The 18,492-nt window shown below is 27.0% G+C and overlaps 1 long non-coding RNA gene across 1 annotated transcript; it reads right to left on the reverse strand.

The window, feature by feature from the left end:
- Positions 1-1,520: 1,520 nt before the first annotated feature.
- Positions 1,521-10,748, reverse strand: LOC132947386 (uncharacterized). Its single transcript, XR_009664912.1, has 3 exons — positions 10,530-10,748; positions 6,105-6,169; positions 1,521-2,681 (listed from the first exon to the last, which is right to left on the reverse strand). It is a non-coding gene; the product is annotated as an uncharacterized LOC132947386 (long non-coding RNA).
- Between the last annotated feature and the right edge of the window lie 7,744 nt (positions 10,749-18,492).

The raw sequence follows: 18,492 nt of genomic DNA on the forward strand, positions 1-18,492 counted from the left end.
AGTAATTGCCAATTTTAAATAGTAATAGACAATAGTTACGTATATGGTATATTTGAAGAAGATAAAATAACTCTAATAATTTATACTAATGTGGGATTTTAAAAACGATGGTATATTCATCAAACTTAACGTAAATATATTTACGTAACAGAATTTCATAGTTGTATAATAGTTGTTTATGTTAATATGAAATATATAATATCTATGCGTTATAATATTTCAATGTTAACATCTAATTTACTAAAACTTAATTATCTGGTTGGCTAAGAAATATTATTTTTATGAACCTGCAGAAGTATTTATATTTAAATCGTTTTTTAATAATTCAACCTTAATAAATTCGATTTTCTCGTTAGTTATATTAATACACATACAGCCTACATATATTAATTTTTAAATAATGTGGTTTGAAAATATTATTTTAACCATTATTTGAAATGAAAATTATATACAAATTAAATTTTAAAAAAACCATGGAAATCACTCTGTTGTATATAAGGTGTCGTAATGGATTTAGTAAATTTGAATTCAACGTTAAATTATCGCACACTAAAAACAGCCTATTAATATTTCTCAGGATATATTTATATATATTCAGTCGAGTCTCGATAACTCGAATCTCAAGGGGAATAAAAATAAATTAATTTTCTGTATTTTTCGAATTATACATGTACTTCAAACACAACATAAAAACACCTCAAGAGGTAAAAAAATTCAAGTTATCGAGGTCCGAGCTATCGAAACTCGACTGTATTTGTTTTGTTATTATTAAATTATTAATAATATTGTTTTCTATTAGTAATAAGTACTGCAGGTAGAATTAATTTTTGCCTATCACAAATCGCATAATATGTTAAATAGTAAATTTATTTTATTAGATTTTCTGTGAGAAAAGATTATGAGGGACTATGTATTTTTAAGCTAATTAGTTATTAAAATTGAAAATTGTGTTGACCTTTAAATTTAAAATACTTATAAAAAATATTGTGCCTACGTATTTCCAATATTTTAAAATTTCTGAAACAAAAAACTGCATGGAATCTTTGAGGTATTAGGTATATTGTTGTTGATGTTTTTGACACAACTAATATTTTTATCAACACTTCTAAAAAATATATTTAAAAAAGTCCAAAATTTCAAATGAATTGAAAAATCATAAAAAGAGCCAAAATATTTTAAAAACCAATGCATCGCTTCACTCAGATTCTAATATAATATAGGTTATAGGTACCTAATTAATAATAACTAATAAGTAATAATATTATAATTTATAGGTGTTTATTGAAAACAGTCAATGAAGGTTACAACAGTCAACAACTATTACTTAAAATACACTGTGTCGTATTATATTTATTTGAAAAATATTGCACATTTCTTTTTCCACTATAAGATAGACTAACATTATTAAATCAAACCGTCAAACGCTTCATAATTGTTTCATATGCCTTTATCATAGGTATAGAGGCATAATAATTTATAACAATATACATATACAAACGTGTTTATTTAAATACGTAATATACAGAATAATCATAGTTTTTACGAACATTTAAATTATTCATATTTCATATTAATATTATAATAGATGACTTGAACGGTCAACATTTCGAAGGTTATTACTTATTACTAGTCAGGGGTTATTTTACTTTTCAGAAACTTCTGTTTTGTGATCATCGTTACATACATAGATATGTAATTTACTGATGCGTGCTGCGTGCAATGTTGTTATTATTAATATTACACAACTTAAAGTTTTGTAATTTTAATCAATAATAACATAACTTTAGTTGCTTAGATACGTTTTTAAGTCTTAGTTTATAAAATGTATTATCGTTGTTGGTTATTCTATAATTAGTATAGTTGGATATCTGATTTAGCGTAACAAATAACAAAATTTTATCATCTGCTTAGTCAAAATTGTGTGTGGACTGTGGAATGGGAATTGATAAGATACAACAATTTTGGCCAAATAATTATTATTAAATAGAAACTATACATTAGGTACTAATAATGTATCAAATATACAACATTGTAATTTATTATATTTGAAATTGATCAATCAGTTCACATTCTTGTACTCATAAACTTAAACAAAAATGAATTTACCTATTACTAAACACCTTTTAAATTTTTGGTTGTACATTTGGTAACTTGAACTCATTAAAAAATAAAATAAAAAATGGATAATTTTAAATATAGGTACCTTATACGGCATACGTATATACTATAACAACAAATATTATATGTATTAAGTTAATCACATTATTAGATTTGACATATCATTCAATGATTTTACAATATTATATAAATTATGTGTGCTTAGTTTATAAATGCATGTATACAATAAAAATGATATTACTATATTGTTTTGTGCATTATATTATATACTAAACGTATTACGTGCATATCTATACCTACTTAACTTATCAGTAACAATCATCGACAAAATGTAATCATATACGAATTTAGTCAAATATATTTTGGTAATTTGTTTTGTTTAATAATACCATTCGGTGTGTATTGTACATTGTGTTTCGTTTAGTTATCAATACCAGTAACTATGGTATCGATGAACAAATTTTCTGGTTTTCACTTTTTTGTGTCTGATTGGTTTTATAATTTTTCGATGATGATGATGGACGTAATGTACCAAAAGAGGAACGTGGATGACATGTTTTTCACTGTAAACAAAATGTAATAATATTTTATTGAGAATAAATAAATACAATTAATGTACATCGTTTGAAACAATTTAATTTAGATATTCTACATTTCTACGTAATTCGAATTTTCAAGTTATCGACCAAACTTAAAAGTTGATAAGTATTATTATTATTATCTATTTTAAATAATTATTCTTAGTTGTTACAAAATCAAATCCTAAGGTTATAGCGTTGACAAATAAATTAATGACATAAAATAAATGTTGATGTTTCATATTATGGTACCTTGCGCAAAATTTATATTTTATATACAAAAATGAAAATATTTAAATTAAATTTTACATAGTACCTATTTGATACCTAGGTAATAAAATATGAAATAATAGGATATTTTTGCAATTGACCTCTGGTGGGCTAAGAGCTTCATAAATATTATTAAACAATATAAGTCAATAGAAAATATAATAAAACGATGAATTATACAGCATTAAAATAAAAAGTAATAATTTATTTATTTTAAATAAAGTTCGGATTTGTTTGAACTACAAAGGCTTAAAAGAATATTCATTTATTCATTAAAAATCCTTGAAATAGGTATTTGTAACTAATATGCTCTTTAAACTTTTATTAACTATGAAAAAATACTGAATACAGTTTCTATGACAAACAATAAAAGTTGAATATTGGTTTTTGGTATAAACTAAATTTTTGATCATAGATATTATTTGAAAATTAAAGTACCTACCTACCAATCATGAAAAAAAAGAATATATTTATATAGGTTACAGAAGTTTTTCTTCATAAAGTAAATACATAAACAAATTCGCTGAGTATATAGATTTATGAATCATGAATATACACAATTTTTAACATACATTATTTAAAAAGATTTTATTTTATTCAGAATTTAAAAATTACTTTTCTATAAAATATTCTTAGATATGCAAAATTCTTCCAATTTTCCGTTATTACGATAGTACGATTACGATATAAATATTACATATGCGCAGTGAACACTTTCCCATGCATTATCTACAAAAACAAATCTCCAAAATTTGTTCTCTCATCGAACTGCATACTTTAAAATAATATAATTAAAATGCATACAAATCTGGACTCAACTTATAAATATCTAATTATTGTACTAACTAAGTCTCTGAAAAAAAATAATATTCATTACTTAAAAGATAAAAAAAGAATAGGTAATTTTTAGGTTTTATAATTATTATTATCATATATTTGAATTATTGATAAGTAGGTACATGGTTAACAGATAAACTGACTAATGTAATTATTTTAATTTATTTAATCATATAATATTTGTATCAAAGAATATTGAAAATTTTTTTTTGCATCTAGGTACATATAATTCGTGTATATGGTTATTTTATAATTATGTTAAAAATGTATACCAAAAAAGTAAAAAAAGTTAGGACAAAAATGCACAGTTTATATCATATAATATATACAATATGTCAGTATATAACTATAGTCAGTTTGTATATAGATAAGACGCTAGGTATATTAAGAAATTTATGTTAAAAATTTTTATTTTAATTAATTTTTGTATAACAAGCCATGCATAAGTTACACTTTATGGGCTTAAAAAATAAAAATATTTTAACTATTCAATTAGTAACACCTGTACCGGAAAAGACGTATATTTCGTGGATAATTTAGGAATTTAGCGATGGAAAATTCATAATAGGTATAATGTGTATATAATATAACTTTAACAATGTTACATTCGTGTACCATTTTCATTAAAAGATTTTTGTTTGAAGGTTTTGTTTGAGACAAAAAAATGGTATAAAATGCATAATACCTATTTAATAATACAATTAACACGATTGTTTATGTAATTTCTTGTTTTTGCAATTATAATATTATATTGGCTCAAATATTCGATGATCACAAACATATTTGTACCAAATATGAAATAACTGCAGTTTAATTGAACCACTGCAGGGCATGTTTTCACTATTTTGCAACGAGATAGTAAAGTTTTTATAATATTATGGTACGTAAATATAAATCTGAGATCAGTAGTGGATCGCCCAGTTATTGTATAATACACACAGGTGATTTAAGTTTCGATCAATACGTAATATTTTTAATCACGACAAGTGACATTTCGTCGGGTCATATCTCAGTATATTTTTAATTCGTTCGGTTTTAGTAAATATTCTGTTTCGTATCAATAAATACAATTGAGTTAAATTTTTTTTCACTTCGATCGATACAAAATAACATAATGTACAGAATTCAATTCTACTCTATAAAAATCGTACTATTAATAATACTATACTTATGTGATTTTTAGTCACTTGAATGTTTTTGTAAAAATTAAACATTATAAATATGTAGTTATATTGTGTGTTGTACACTTGCACACCATCGTGACGTATCGTTTGCAAGCTGGCAATGATATTGTATGAAAAATTGCAAATTATTTATTTTTACGGTAAGAAAATAAACACGGTTTTTAAAATCGTTACGGACAACTGTAGAAAATGTACGTACAGGAATAATAATTTTGACGGACTTTTTCGTGAACATCGATCACATTCAATAATTGGACGAAAATAAATAATACGATTGCGACCATATTGTATTATGCTCCGATTGAGTCTATTATACGGTAAATATTAAATTACAACGCGGCTAATTTTCTCGTAAAGGAAATCTCGCTAAATGGACATGTTTCGACACTGTCTTGTGAAGTGTCGTGTGAATGGTTTGCGAACGATCCATTTGACGTAAGACATAATATTTTGTCACAAGCGTATATTTTCGTATCAAATTAATCATCGCGTAGAGGATACACCATTAGAAAACAATGTCGTAACACACACGACAAACGTGTGACCAATCAACGCATTTTTGTACAATATAATGCTAAGTACGGAATGCCCATACGGTTTTTTTTTTACTGTAACTGTATACCTACAAATTATAATTTTTTAGCCTGTTCGTTACATTCGTACAATTAATTTTTGTTGCATTGTAATTATTTTCAATTTCATCATAACGAGTGGAAAGTCGTTTTACGTGATCGAGTAATTAGATTCCTACCTAATTAGTTTTTTGAGAAAATATTAATAGTAAATAATAATAATAATAATAATAATAATATAAGATATGTTCAACAAAAATCGTTTGAAGTCAAACATAATAATAATAAATAATAACCATTTAAAATTGAAAATATAACATAATATATTATATTATAAGTGTCTACACACAAAATTGGTATGCGAAATTAAATTCTACTAGGTACCTATAGGTAACTTCATTTATTTTTTACACAATTCGAAAATACAACAATAAGATGTTGTGTATAATATTCACAGTTTGTAAACATAGAATCCAAAAGTAACATATTATTTTATTTTTTAAAACTAAACTCGTAATTAAATATAATTATATTATTTTTCTTACTGTATCGTATGCGCTGATGTCAAGGAAACAAATAGCACTGTGAGCAGTGAAATTATAACGAGAACCTGAAACAGATATGATTACAGTGAATGCATTACATAACTTAAATTATATTTCTGTGAGCGAAGTCAAATGTTTATTATTTGTATAGAACCGATTTTCCATTTGTTCGTCAATACGATGCTACAGTTTTCGTTCAAAAAACGTTACGTTGTACCATTGTGAAATCTGTTTTGTTTCGTGTTGGTATATAGGAAATAATTTAATAGCGTTTATGTGCTATACTGTTGTAATAAAATGAATTAGATTTAGAATAAATAATGGGAAACATAATACATAGTATATGGAAAATCGATTCCGGTATCTCAATGGAGGAAATCTGCAATGTTAGATAACCGACAATTTCGACATATTTGATTGGTATAATAATTTATATATTTTATAAAACATAATATATAATAATATAAGTAGGCATATAAAAATAAATAAATAACATATTAAAATGTAATCCGTTTCACAACAACACAAACGAGATGTAACGACACATCGCGAATCAATAATTTTTTTTTTAAATCGTACCTATTATTATCTTATATTTTTTCTATTCACGTACATTTACTGTACCTTTACTACAAGTATAGGTAGGTGAACTATCGAAAATGAATATTTTATGCTCCGAGCGTGTCGCGTTAGTCCACGAAGAACGTTATATATATACTTATACGAATATGTAACCATGCAGGCATGTAGCCAGGATTTTATTATTTATTTTTTCAGGGGGGAGAGGGGTCTAAACAAAATTGTTCGTTCTCTCCTCCAAAAGTTAGAATATTTTATAGTTATAATTATAATGAATCATTAACACAATTTTCATATAAATTCATCATGACGAATTAATAAGAAATAATAATTTGAAAAGCCCAACAGAATTGTGCCCAACAAAAACGGTGTGCTCGTGTGTGATTAATATATCGGATGAAAAACACTACTAAAATTATTGCTATTGACAATATTCCAATAACGAGTGACGAGCGAATCAAAATATTATCGTCGAATGACGACAAGCACGTCTGATAGTTTTTTATTTGGTTGGTTAAACATGTTTAAAACGATACCATGCGGGCGGTTTGTGTAAGTTATAACTATATATTTTATTCGCTACCGAAAATAATATGATATTAATTACACTCTGCACGTCATAAGTTAAAAAGTTATTTTTGCTGTATACGCAGTACGAATAATTTGATTACAGGTTGTCTACAGGTACGGTTACAGCTACGTCAGGACTCGTGAATCCTGTGTATGGACAGTAGAGTATACAATATTAATATATTAATGCAATTATCGTTACTCCTTGAATCACTTGCACATTATTTTGAAAATCACGTTTCTATTACGAAAGGAAAACCACAACTCTGCCGTATTGGAGTTCAGTGGTCAGACCACTATTTAGGTGTGTGCTAATATAATATTGTTTCGAAAATATGGAAATGTAAGTTATTGTAAAAATTGGACGGTAATTCACTTAAGGACCTACCTATATGTTTTTTTTTTAAAGAAGCCATATCTGTTAAATATTCAGTGTTCAAACTTATCTAGATAAATTTATCTAGATGATTATCTAGATAATTACTTGTTCATCTTTTATCTTATCTAGATAAATAGTTACAAGTTATCTAAATGTTCATCTTAGATATTTTTTTTACTAATCTAAATAAATTTATCTAGATACATTTTTTATTGATACAAATCGCGAAATTGTACAAACACATTTTTAAATATTTATACAGATTCTCAAACAAAGTTTATGGTTTATAAATTATAAGTAATGTAATTATTTTTATTTAAATCATTATTATTATTATGTTCCTAGTGCCCAACTAAAATATACCTAATTTTAAAACCATTCAAAAAATAATAGTATCTTTTTTTTATCTAGATAAAAAAGTATTTATCTTTATCTTTATCTAGATAAATATGAGTTGAGTTATCTTTTATATATATCTAGATACATTTAAGTTGCATTATCTTTATCTTTCTCTAGATAAAAAAATACTTATCTAATCCGAACCCAGGTTATGATTTGTATTCATCAATCGATCACGCTGTAACGTATATGTAGGTATAGGTAAATCGTATACATCACTAGTTGTATATAGTTGTAAGTTGTAATTACGTTGTGCAGTGGAGACGAACAAAAATTATTCAAAATTCTGCTGTGATAGGTACCTATAAGTGATAGTATAAAATGCCTAATGGACATTTCACCAAAATATAATGGTCACATAGTTATTTGTGTATCTTGGCGGGAGGGAGGGAACACAAAATTTATATTGTTATTAGTCAAAAGTTAATAGTTAATCACTAATTACTATATTAATATCCAATGGAATGTTGTTTGTCTTCCGGAAATTCTAAAGTTTCAAATAAACTATAATTAATATCGATCAACTGAAACACAATATTGTTGAAAGAATATTGTAATAAATGTAGTTCATTACCATTATAATATACGATATTATGGTTTATAATACTTAATTTGATACTAAAAACAATTTGAAGTATTGATTTTGATTAACTTATCACGAGTAATTAAATGTGATCGGTGTAACATTAACGTTCCACATGGGTTGTTATTATAATCAGTATTTTATTAGAGTAGTTCGATTAACGTCTACAAACGAAAATTATTAATTAATTAAATTATGCTTCGCTCTGTTTTCGACATTAGGTAGATGTATATTTATAAAATTAAAGACGTTTATATTACCTGTATCATCGTTACAGCATATTATAAACACAATTTAAGAATACTCTGGCAAGACCAATTTAATAAACAATTTCAAATTTTCAATAATAATAATAAATTGTAGTTTACTTTATTATGCAAATGTCAGGACGTTAAATACAAATTAAATATTAAGTTCCACTGACATACATGGTATTGTTAATATTATAGTAATTAGTAATAACACTAGTATACAAATTAAGTACAGTTATAACTTTTATACATCTTATTAAATATGTATTGAATATGTTATATTATAGGCATGTCGCATTCAACAATAATGATAGCTTAACTCATGTTTAATTTTATATCAAGTATTATCTCCTACTAAATTTCAATAATAATAATATACGTTTTTAATATTGTGGATTGCTAGTGTCGGGAAATTCATTAAAAACGGGTTCATTAAAAAATGTATCTATAGCGCTAATATTATCTCAATCCTCAAGAACTAATTCTATGGTCTACAATTTTGATATTTTCCGAGAGAACACTAATTAATGGATTTAACGCGTATTGATAATGTTTTAAAAAATACAGCCGTTATCACATAGGTAGATACAGCAGGGCCGGATTTAGACTTTCGGATGCCCGGGGCAAATCTTTTTTTGAGGCCCTTAGCAGTAAAAAAAATTAAAAATGTCAAATACCTAAGTAGTTAAGTAAAAAATTAAAAGTTTACAAGGTTGCACGTTATAACTATTTATCTAAAACTTGTTTATTTCAAGTTTGAAATACCGCTGTTTATGTAACATAAATTTCAAAAATTAATTCAAGATGGCGATATTATAATAATTTTATTATACCTTCAAAATTTGAAGAGTACAAATAAGTAGGTATATTAATCTCATAACATTTTGAAATGAAACCTTCATACTGTTACACGAATAATAAATTATAATTACAGTTTAATTTAATTTAATACTTTCAAATTTTTATATACTGTAAATAGTACAGTCAAAATTACGTCAACAAAAATCTGGTAGCTTTTAGAAGCAGAAGTCAATGTCACGTGTTATCAAACCCAAGTTTTCCAGACACTACCACTGCGCTGTTTTGAAATAAATCATATAACCACTTGTTAACCACACGACGTTTATATCTACCTATATACTAAAATATTATGTTTTCGTTGGACGCCCCAATGTCACCCACCCATATTCCCATGTTTGCAGCCCAAATTAGATATATCAACTATAAATACAAACCCGTATTTATTTTTTGAAGTTGATATTTTATTTTATAAATTTCTTAAACCCCGAGAGTCAAAAAGCTTTACATTTTTTTTTTATAGTATCCTGGCATGCCTCCCAAACATCTGCTGCCCGCGGAAAGTGCCCTTAAAACCCTCCGTCAAATCCGGCCCTGAGGTACAGACATTATACAGCACCCATCTCACCAACGTATATTATTAGCTATAATAGAGATTGATATGAATTGCGAAAAAATTTATAAATAGCCAGTGCTCGGTCGCGTCGAGTCGATGAAATCGTTGTATAATCCATCAGTAGGACGACCGCGAAACACGGATTTTACGTAGGTATGTACAGTGTACATATTATTTGATTTCTATTAGTGCCGTTTATGTACAAAAACTAAAAACAAAATAATTAATCAATTAAACCTCGAATACTCACACTCTTGTTGACCATTTCCGGACGAATGTGCGCACAAATACGGAAGAAGGTAAAAAAATTACGATAAACGGTAGGTATTAGGTATACACCGCGGCGAGGTCTATGCAAATGGCGTAAAACTGCGATATTATTATTACGATTCGATGTCAAGCGTGTGACGGTGCACGTCGGAAAACTAACGCATGCCTATCTGCACCAGTATACCATCAGAATGCTATTGCGAACACTTGCGAATGAAAATAACAGCAGTGGCGATCGCGAGTCGCTTTTATAAGGAATTTCCCGCCACGCGATTTTCACCAGCAGACATTCCGGCAGATTTTCCGTAGGAAATTTCGACATATAATCTGTGTACCTATATGCATATAGTATATAATATATATTGAATTATTATACGCATATACTACGCGTACACGTCATCAATAATTAATGTATTATAATATCTACACGCATAACGTCGTGATATTACGATATTTCATTCGCAAAATAATATTATAATACACGGATTCACTTATCATTATGACATAGGTATAGTAATAATTTACTCGTTAAGCCTATATGTATTCAAAAATACTCGACATTTGAATATTATACAGTCATTAATCATTATAATTTGTTATATACCACAATATTTTTTAAGATCTAAAATTTTTTCGAATGTTTTATCGTGAAAAATTTTGAGTTTTCAACTTTTTTTTTCGAAATTGTGTACCTACGTAACCGTTTCAAATTCTCACGAAAAATATTTATGGATTACAAAAAAATAACTAAAATTGTTCTTCTCAGTTCAAATAATTAAATATCTTATTTCGTAAAAAAATCGTACCAATGTATATTTTTTATTTAATAATAATAATATGACGAAGCTTATTGTATTGAACTTTCAAGCTTTTTGACTAAAAAACTGACAACATATTTTGATATTTAAACGATGTATAGAAAATACCAGTAAAACGTTTCGTTGAAACTTTTCAAGTATCTACGGTTATTCGTTTTTGAATTACAACAAAATAACATTTGTCAAAAACCGGTTTTGTGTAAAATTTCCCGTTTTTCCTTAATGTTTTTTTCCAAATTATTAAGATTAGAACCGAGATTTTTTTTCACCCTTAAAAGTACTGACTAGATTTATTTTTCTACTACAAAAGTTATTGAAGTCGAAAATCGAATCTACAATAAAAAGTGTCTTCATAATTCATACACACAAAAAAAACATCATACATCATTGTAAAATCAATGATATTCATCACTCTACTAATTCTAACAATAAAAAAAAATGATGATAATTTTCATCTGAAGTGTAGTGTTAAAGACTTAAAATTCTTAGGTAAAAAAAAAAAAAATCATTAACACAAATAAATAATATTGCCAAGAAAATAACTCCATATACCTATAGTTATACTTTTGTAAAATTGTATAATAATCAATAATAATGTACAGTCCTTAGTGCTTCTTAGGAAGTATCTCTATACACTCACATTTTTAGGTCTTCAGAGAGATAACGAAGTTTATGAATAATTAAATCAGGAACACGGTGCTATACTATTATACCATTATACGTCTTGTCTTTTAAGAATGATATCTCTGCAGGCCACTGGTCAGTGTAGGCCATATGATGTACATGACGAGTGCATATTATACGATGTATTTTTATCAATAGTTTGCTATGTATACTTTAAAGTGTACAGTATACATATAGATGTGTGTAATTCAGAAAGTGAGATCGACGTATTTCGGTAACTTTTTTTCAATTTATATTTTTATGATACATCCGACCACTAAATAGTATTTACAGTCAAGTGTGGATAACCAGTTGGATTACATGTTCATCACAAATTACACATTATATAGGTAGGTATAGAGTTTTCTGTCATTATATTATTGCGAAATCATCATTATTAGCAGTGTTATTATTCATATGACATTCTATTTACGTTCCTATGTTTAACGTATCAGTCACGTCAAATACATAATATAATAATATGAGATATAAATGTACATAATCCGTTTGAGTATATATCATTCAACTATTGTATTACAATTATATTGTTACATAATTTGTTTTAATTTTAAGATATTTCTGAGATAAGTATACATAGTATAATAATAAAGTACACTATAATGTATAATATTATATATTATATTATGTTATATATTATGCGTTACGAGATGCACCCTAAACGTTGTTATAGATGTGATATTATATGAATGATATAACATAATATCATATATCATATTACAATTAAGATTATTGAAGTTGTCAACGTAATAATTAGGTATCACGCCAATTTCTAAAATGTATTTATATTTTATTTATTATTTTTTATACCGTCTACACTCTATACAGTGCGTGTTATAGAATTGTAAATTATTTGTTGACAGATAATAATTTCCGATCAGGCAAACAAAGATGTTATTCAATTTTATATTGGAGGGTTTTTTACTTTCAACAATACTTTCTAGTAATTTTTATATATAAATATAAATTTAAGAATAATAACTGTAACCAAATAAGTGCTGAGAGTTCGATAGGTATGTCAAGGCCATAATATAAATATGATATATTCATATATCATATACTATTTTCCTTAAATAGATTGATGCACAAAAAAATATACTTCCTTAGAGAAACAATATAATACTATTACATTTTAACAAAATAAAAAACTAAATTAATGATTTATATTGTAAAACCAAAATGTGCATAATAATATTTAGTATGACTTACTTGCAACTTGCACAACGGCATTTACTTAAATTTTAATTGTAATATAATATTTTCAGTGAAATATGTACGGCCATAATGATTTTCGATGATTTAAATATATTTCTAAATTGTTGTATTATATAACAATTATTAATAATATGTTCGTGTTTATAAATTAGGTCTCATCAGAGATAATGTATCACGTAATCGAATTTGACTTTACTCATTAATCAACCAATAAATATGTAGGTATGCGGTTGCTCAGTGAAAAACAACATAATATTATAATGGATCGTTTACCTTAGAAACATATAGATCTCCGCCCCCGATATAAGTACCTACACTATAATCGTTACCCATTGAATGTCCATTATAAATAGATACTTCAATGCAATAACTGCTGGCCCGTGTCTAGCGATGCCGTATCGGTCAGGAGCGCCGTGCTAATGACCGATATTAGCAATTTTGTAATTTTTATAACTCCGCGGTTCAAACACCCACTCATTTTTATTTTCACCCAACCACTGTATAATAATCATTAATCATATTCTACAATATAGAATATAATATGAATATGATATAATAATTATACAATATATTATATTGTCATATAATATAATATATAATCGTAACACGGTGAATTCAACAATTTGTCTCGTAGCTAAAATATCGATGTCGGACAAATACCAAATTTATATCTAATGTGATAAACAGAATAATAAAAATACATAACAAACATGTACACCTTTAATACAGTAATAGAGATTGATCATACTTTAAAAAAAAAAATCGGGGAACTCGCGCTGCTGCGTAGTATAGATGTCGACTTCGAGTGAGTGTACCGCCTCTTCTGAAATTGAATAGGTCACTGTAATGGATATTATGTCTCAAATTTGAATTCAATGGACAATGGTACATTATTGCATAGGTATACGAAAAACAATATTCTGAGCGGAGAAGGTACACGTGAGCCTATTTCTAACTTTCTACGTTTATTTTATTATAATATATTCATATTGCTAATAGCTATTTATTTTACTATTAGTATTTAGCAATATGGTAGGTTGAATTTATTTATGGATAAAACATTGCATTTATTATATTATTAAATTATATAATACGTTATTAACTTTTGAGTCAATACCAACATACCGTAGAACAGTCAATAATGTGAATAGGTTTATCGCTCGTGGTATTAATAGGCAATAAACTACAATTAAGCTATATATTTTCAAAACGTCATTCTGTATAGTAATATAAAATACAATAAAAAGTTTCAAGTTCCACGAACTAAATGCGTTTTATATCAAAATTACGGAGATAATATTTACCAAAAAACAAAAACTGTAATCTTACATAAACGATAGATCGAATAAAAAGCATTGCTGTCAAGGACGGGGGCTTTATGAGCCACTTAGACTCATGGCCTCCTAAACTATTTCCTTTCAACGATCTCCACCCAGTCTGCTCCAATTTCTCCTAATAGTTCCTTGACACTGTCCTTCCATCTTTCCGTGGTCTTCCTCGCCCAATAGAAATATGTATAGGTTTTTAAGTTTATTGAATAAAAATAAAATTTTACGTCCATACAAAATATGTAAATGGGCACATTACTCCAAGACCATTTCCGAACGTCTTATGACCGTACAGTTATATTTATGATCTTATGAAATTCCCGTTTGGGGTAAATATATGATTAAACATCAGATCCATTCAAGCTTTCAAGCTATACGTTTCCGCACGACTCTCAATGCTTCTTGGGCCTTGGTATATCATCAGAAACCTGTTGCATAATAACCTACGAATAATTGACATAAGACAAATGACTTCCATAATATATTACTATAATTATGTCTTTATTCAAAAATGGAACATCGTACCTACGTTATCCCATCTTTTAACTCCGTTCTACCATCATTGATTATAAAATATATAATCATTGGTACCACGTTTTGTGTAGGTTTAGTTGCCTATCCTAAAAATATTTTTTTTTTTTATTATAAAACAAGAATATATACAATCTGTAACAATCTATGCAATAGATAATATGGGGGATACAAGTATACAAGACGGGGCGGCGTGATAGAAGGGGGGGGGGGGTCCAATGACCCTACTTCAAAATAAAAATGTTTTATACGATTTATTTCAATATATTTGTGTATGATACAATTTTTTAATATTTAGTGTTAACTAGCTGATCCTGTATGGTATTGCTTGTGATATATCAAATTCCCGTGTATTTTACTACTTCTTGCACTCCGTTAACTGCACAGATGTTCAATACAGTTAATTGGGTTATTTAAAATTATTTTTACCAAATATAAAAATACAAGTCTCTAATTACATCCAATCTAATTACCATTTTATTCTATGCAACCAATGAAAACCCCTATACAGACAACTGAGTTTTCGTAATTCAAAAAATCTCTGCGTGAACCCCTTTATAAAGTTTAAAATTTAAAAATATTAGCTTCGAGGTGTACATCCTTAGATATAGGATTACTGTTGTACGAGTATCTACCAAATTTTGGAACCATGAGTGCGATAGACTTGGCTGTGGATCGCTGACATATACACATACACACATGCTTGAAAATATTTCGTTTTATAAATTTAAATAAACTTTAACGTAGGTACAATTAGTATATTACTACGTTTACCTATTTTTTCACTAATTTAATTTTATAGTAGTATAAATATTAAATACATTAAATATATTTATACATATACCAGCTGTTGGCTGTTGATAATTTTATTAATATTATAAATATTCGTAGTTATTTAAAATGGAATTACAGACCAAATAGTTTCAAATAATTTGATGACAAACGTAGTTAATTAGGATCTATAAATATCAAAACTATTTATACTTAACTGCCTGTTTTGTATACTCTTATAATCCACAACATGTTCGTAAACTTACAATATAAAAATAATACATAGATTATTTTAAAAACCATAGATTTCAGGCTAACGCCAGAAACACATAATGGAGTCGTCGTCAATAGCAGTAAACTGAGGTACACTAAAACTTAGTTACAACGATATAGCACCGTATGTTTGTTAATTTTTCTCGGATTAAAATAATTGAACTGTTTCTATCATTAAATAAACTTATTCGGTGGTAATTTATTTATTGACTTTGAAAAATTGATGTGTTTGTTGGTGTTTTAGATATGCAAAATTATTTGGAAGAAAATATTACATTAAAATACAACTCGTGTTTTAGAATTATTTGAGTATTATATCATATCAATTAGCTATTTTAGGAATTATCTTGATCACGAGTACATAGGTTAACGTAATCGTGGTCAAATCAAACTTAACATAATTGCATTTATGGATTTTACAACTATCATTAAAAACCTAAATTATAGTAAAATTTCAAACTAAAACGTGGTTAAACATAAAAAAAAAATGAGTACTATCATTGGTTGTTAGTATTATACTTAAGTATGATTACAGAATTGTATTATAATACATAGTAATGTGACATAACTAAATGGTCCACTACTACACTGCAGTGTTGTACCTTTATTGCCTATTTATAACGCCATGTAACAAAAAATGGTTAAACAATTATATTTCTATTATTATTTCATACTATAGATTATAGAAACTCTTATTATCTTATTATAACCGCTATTCGCTTGTTAGTTAAATCATTTATAAATTGATTATAAATATTAATATTCAACGAAAGCGTCTTAATCCAACCAATGTCTATCCAACACCTATCGACAGTAAGTTATGGTATTTTCGTATAGCACTTGCAGTTATTTTATAGCTCCTGTACTGAAAACATTTAAATTAAAAAAAAAGAGTTTTATTCAGTAATTTATTGTTAATATTGGAAAAATTTAATACTGATTGACAATGTTATAATCGTACTTGTTGTACTGTTCAGATTCATATTTTTAGTAGGTTATGTTGAATTGAAAAAAGTTTTATCGGTTAAATTTCATTTTTATTACAATCTTATTGAAATTAAGTTATAGAAAATAAAAAATATTTATTTCATGAAAATAAATTTCCACACGTTTTACACTTAAATGAATTCTCTTTCATGTCGTATAAAGGGACTTAAAAAGTTCAGAAAATATTGTAGCAGGAATAAATGTTTGAATAAAATATATTCAGGATTATAGATTTTATAACTTGTGAATAAATTAATATTAAAAATCGTTTAAGCACAAATTCTCATTAATATACGTCGACGCATGGCAAAATATATATAATTATAACGTTAATTTCACTATAAAATAGTGTAATAAATATAATTAATAATTTATTGCATTATAATATGCACTTTTTGTGTTAGTTTTAAAAGTATATAGTCAACAAATAAGAAAACGTTTAAACATTTTTATTCAAGCACTTTAAAATTGTACATAATTTTTATTTCTCAGAATAAATTATATCCCCACGCTGAGATATTTAATAAAATATATTTTCTTCATCGAAGTATTTACAAAGGTTTCCGAATTTACTGTTTGTTGTATCAGTGATGTTTATAGGTACTCACGAAAAGCGCAGGCAGCGCATGTGCCTGCTATCAGTTAGGGCATTCTTTGAGTATACCTATTCAAAGAAATTAGAATATTATACAAATTTGAAATTTAATTTGATTCTGATTATTAATTAATAGTTACTAGAAGGCTATGTGAAACTTATTGTTCCTCACGAATCTCGTGGCATGCCAGATAATTCGTAGAGTTAGTTGATCTTCAATCCGATTCTTAGATATAATGTCGGTCAATTTATGGTATAACATATGTTGGGTAATTGATACTCTTGTTGTTATATAGGGGAAATGTTCGGGTTTTGGGTCAATCATCTGCATTTTACTGTCTAGCGTATATAGCGTATTGTCAAGATACACCTATTTCGCACGTTCGACGATAAAGACACTATTTATTAGTTACTACCCACTGTTATTTTGTCTAATGATCAAAGAGATTTTGGGTGAACGGAATTCGAATATGTGACTTTGGTGAATTTTGCGGGAACCTAACCATTTTTGTTTCTGTTTACGCGTATTTGGTCAATATTGTTTTGGATGTTTTAGATTACTTACAAGTTACAGCTTTCATTACAGTACCTAACAGTTTGTCTGCAGTATGTGAATTGCAACGTCGTCAGCATAGAATAAAATTTCCTTATTATTTTTCGTTGACAAATTAAAAAATAGTGTTTGGATTTAAGTGTATAGTGAATTACGAAAATATTTAAAGTTTGTCTTAATACCTTATAATA

This window comes from Metopolophium dirhodum, chromosome 6, assembly GCF_019925205.1.
Source record: "Metopolophium dirhodum isolate CAU chromosome 6, ASM1992520v1, whole genome shotgun sequence".
NCBI lineage: Eukaryota > Metazoa > Arthropoda > Insecta > Hemiptera > Aphididae > Metopolophium > Metopolophium dirhodum.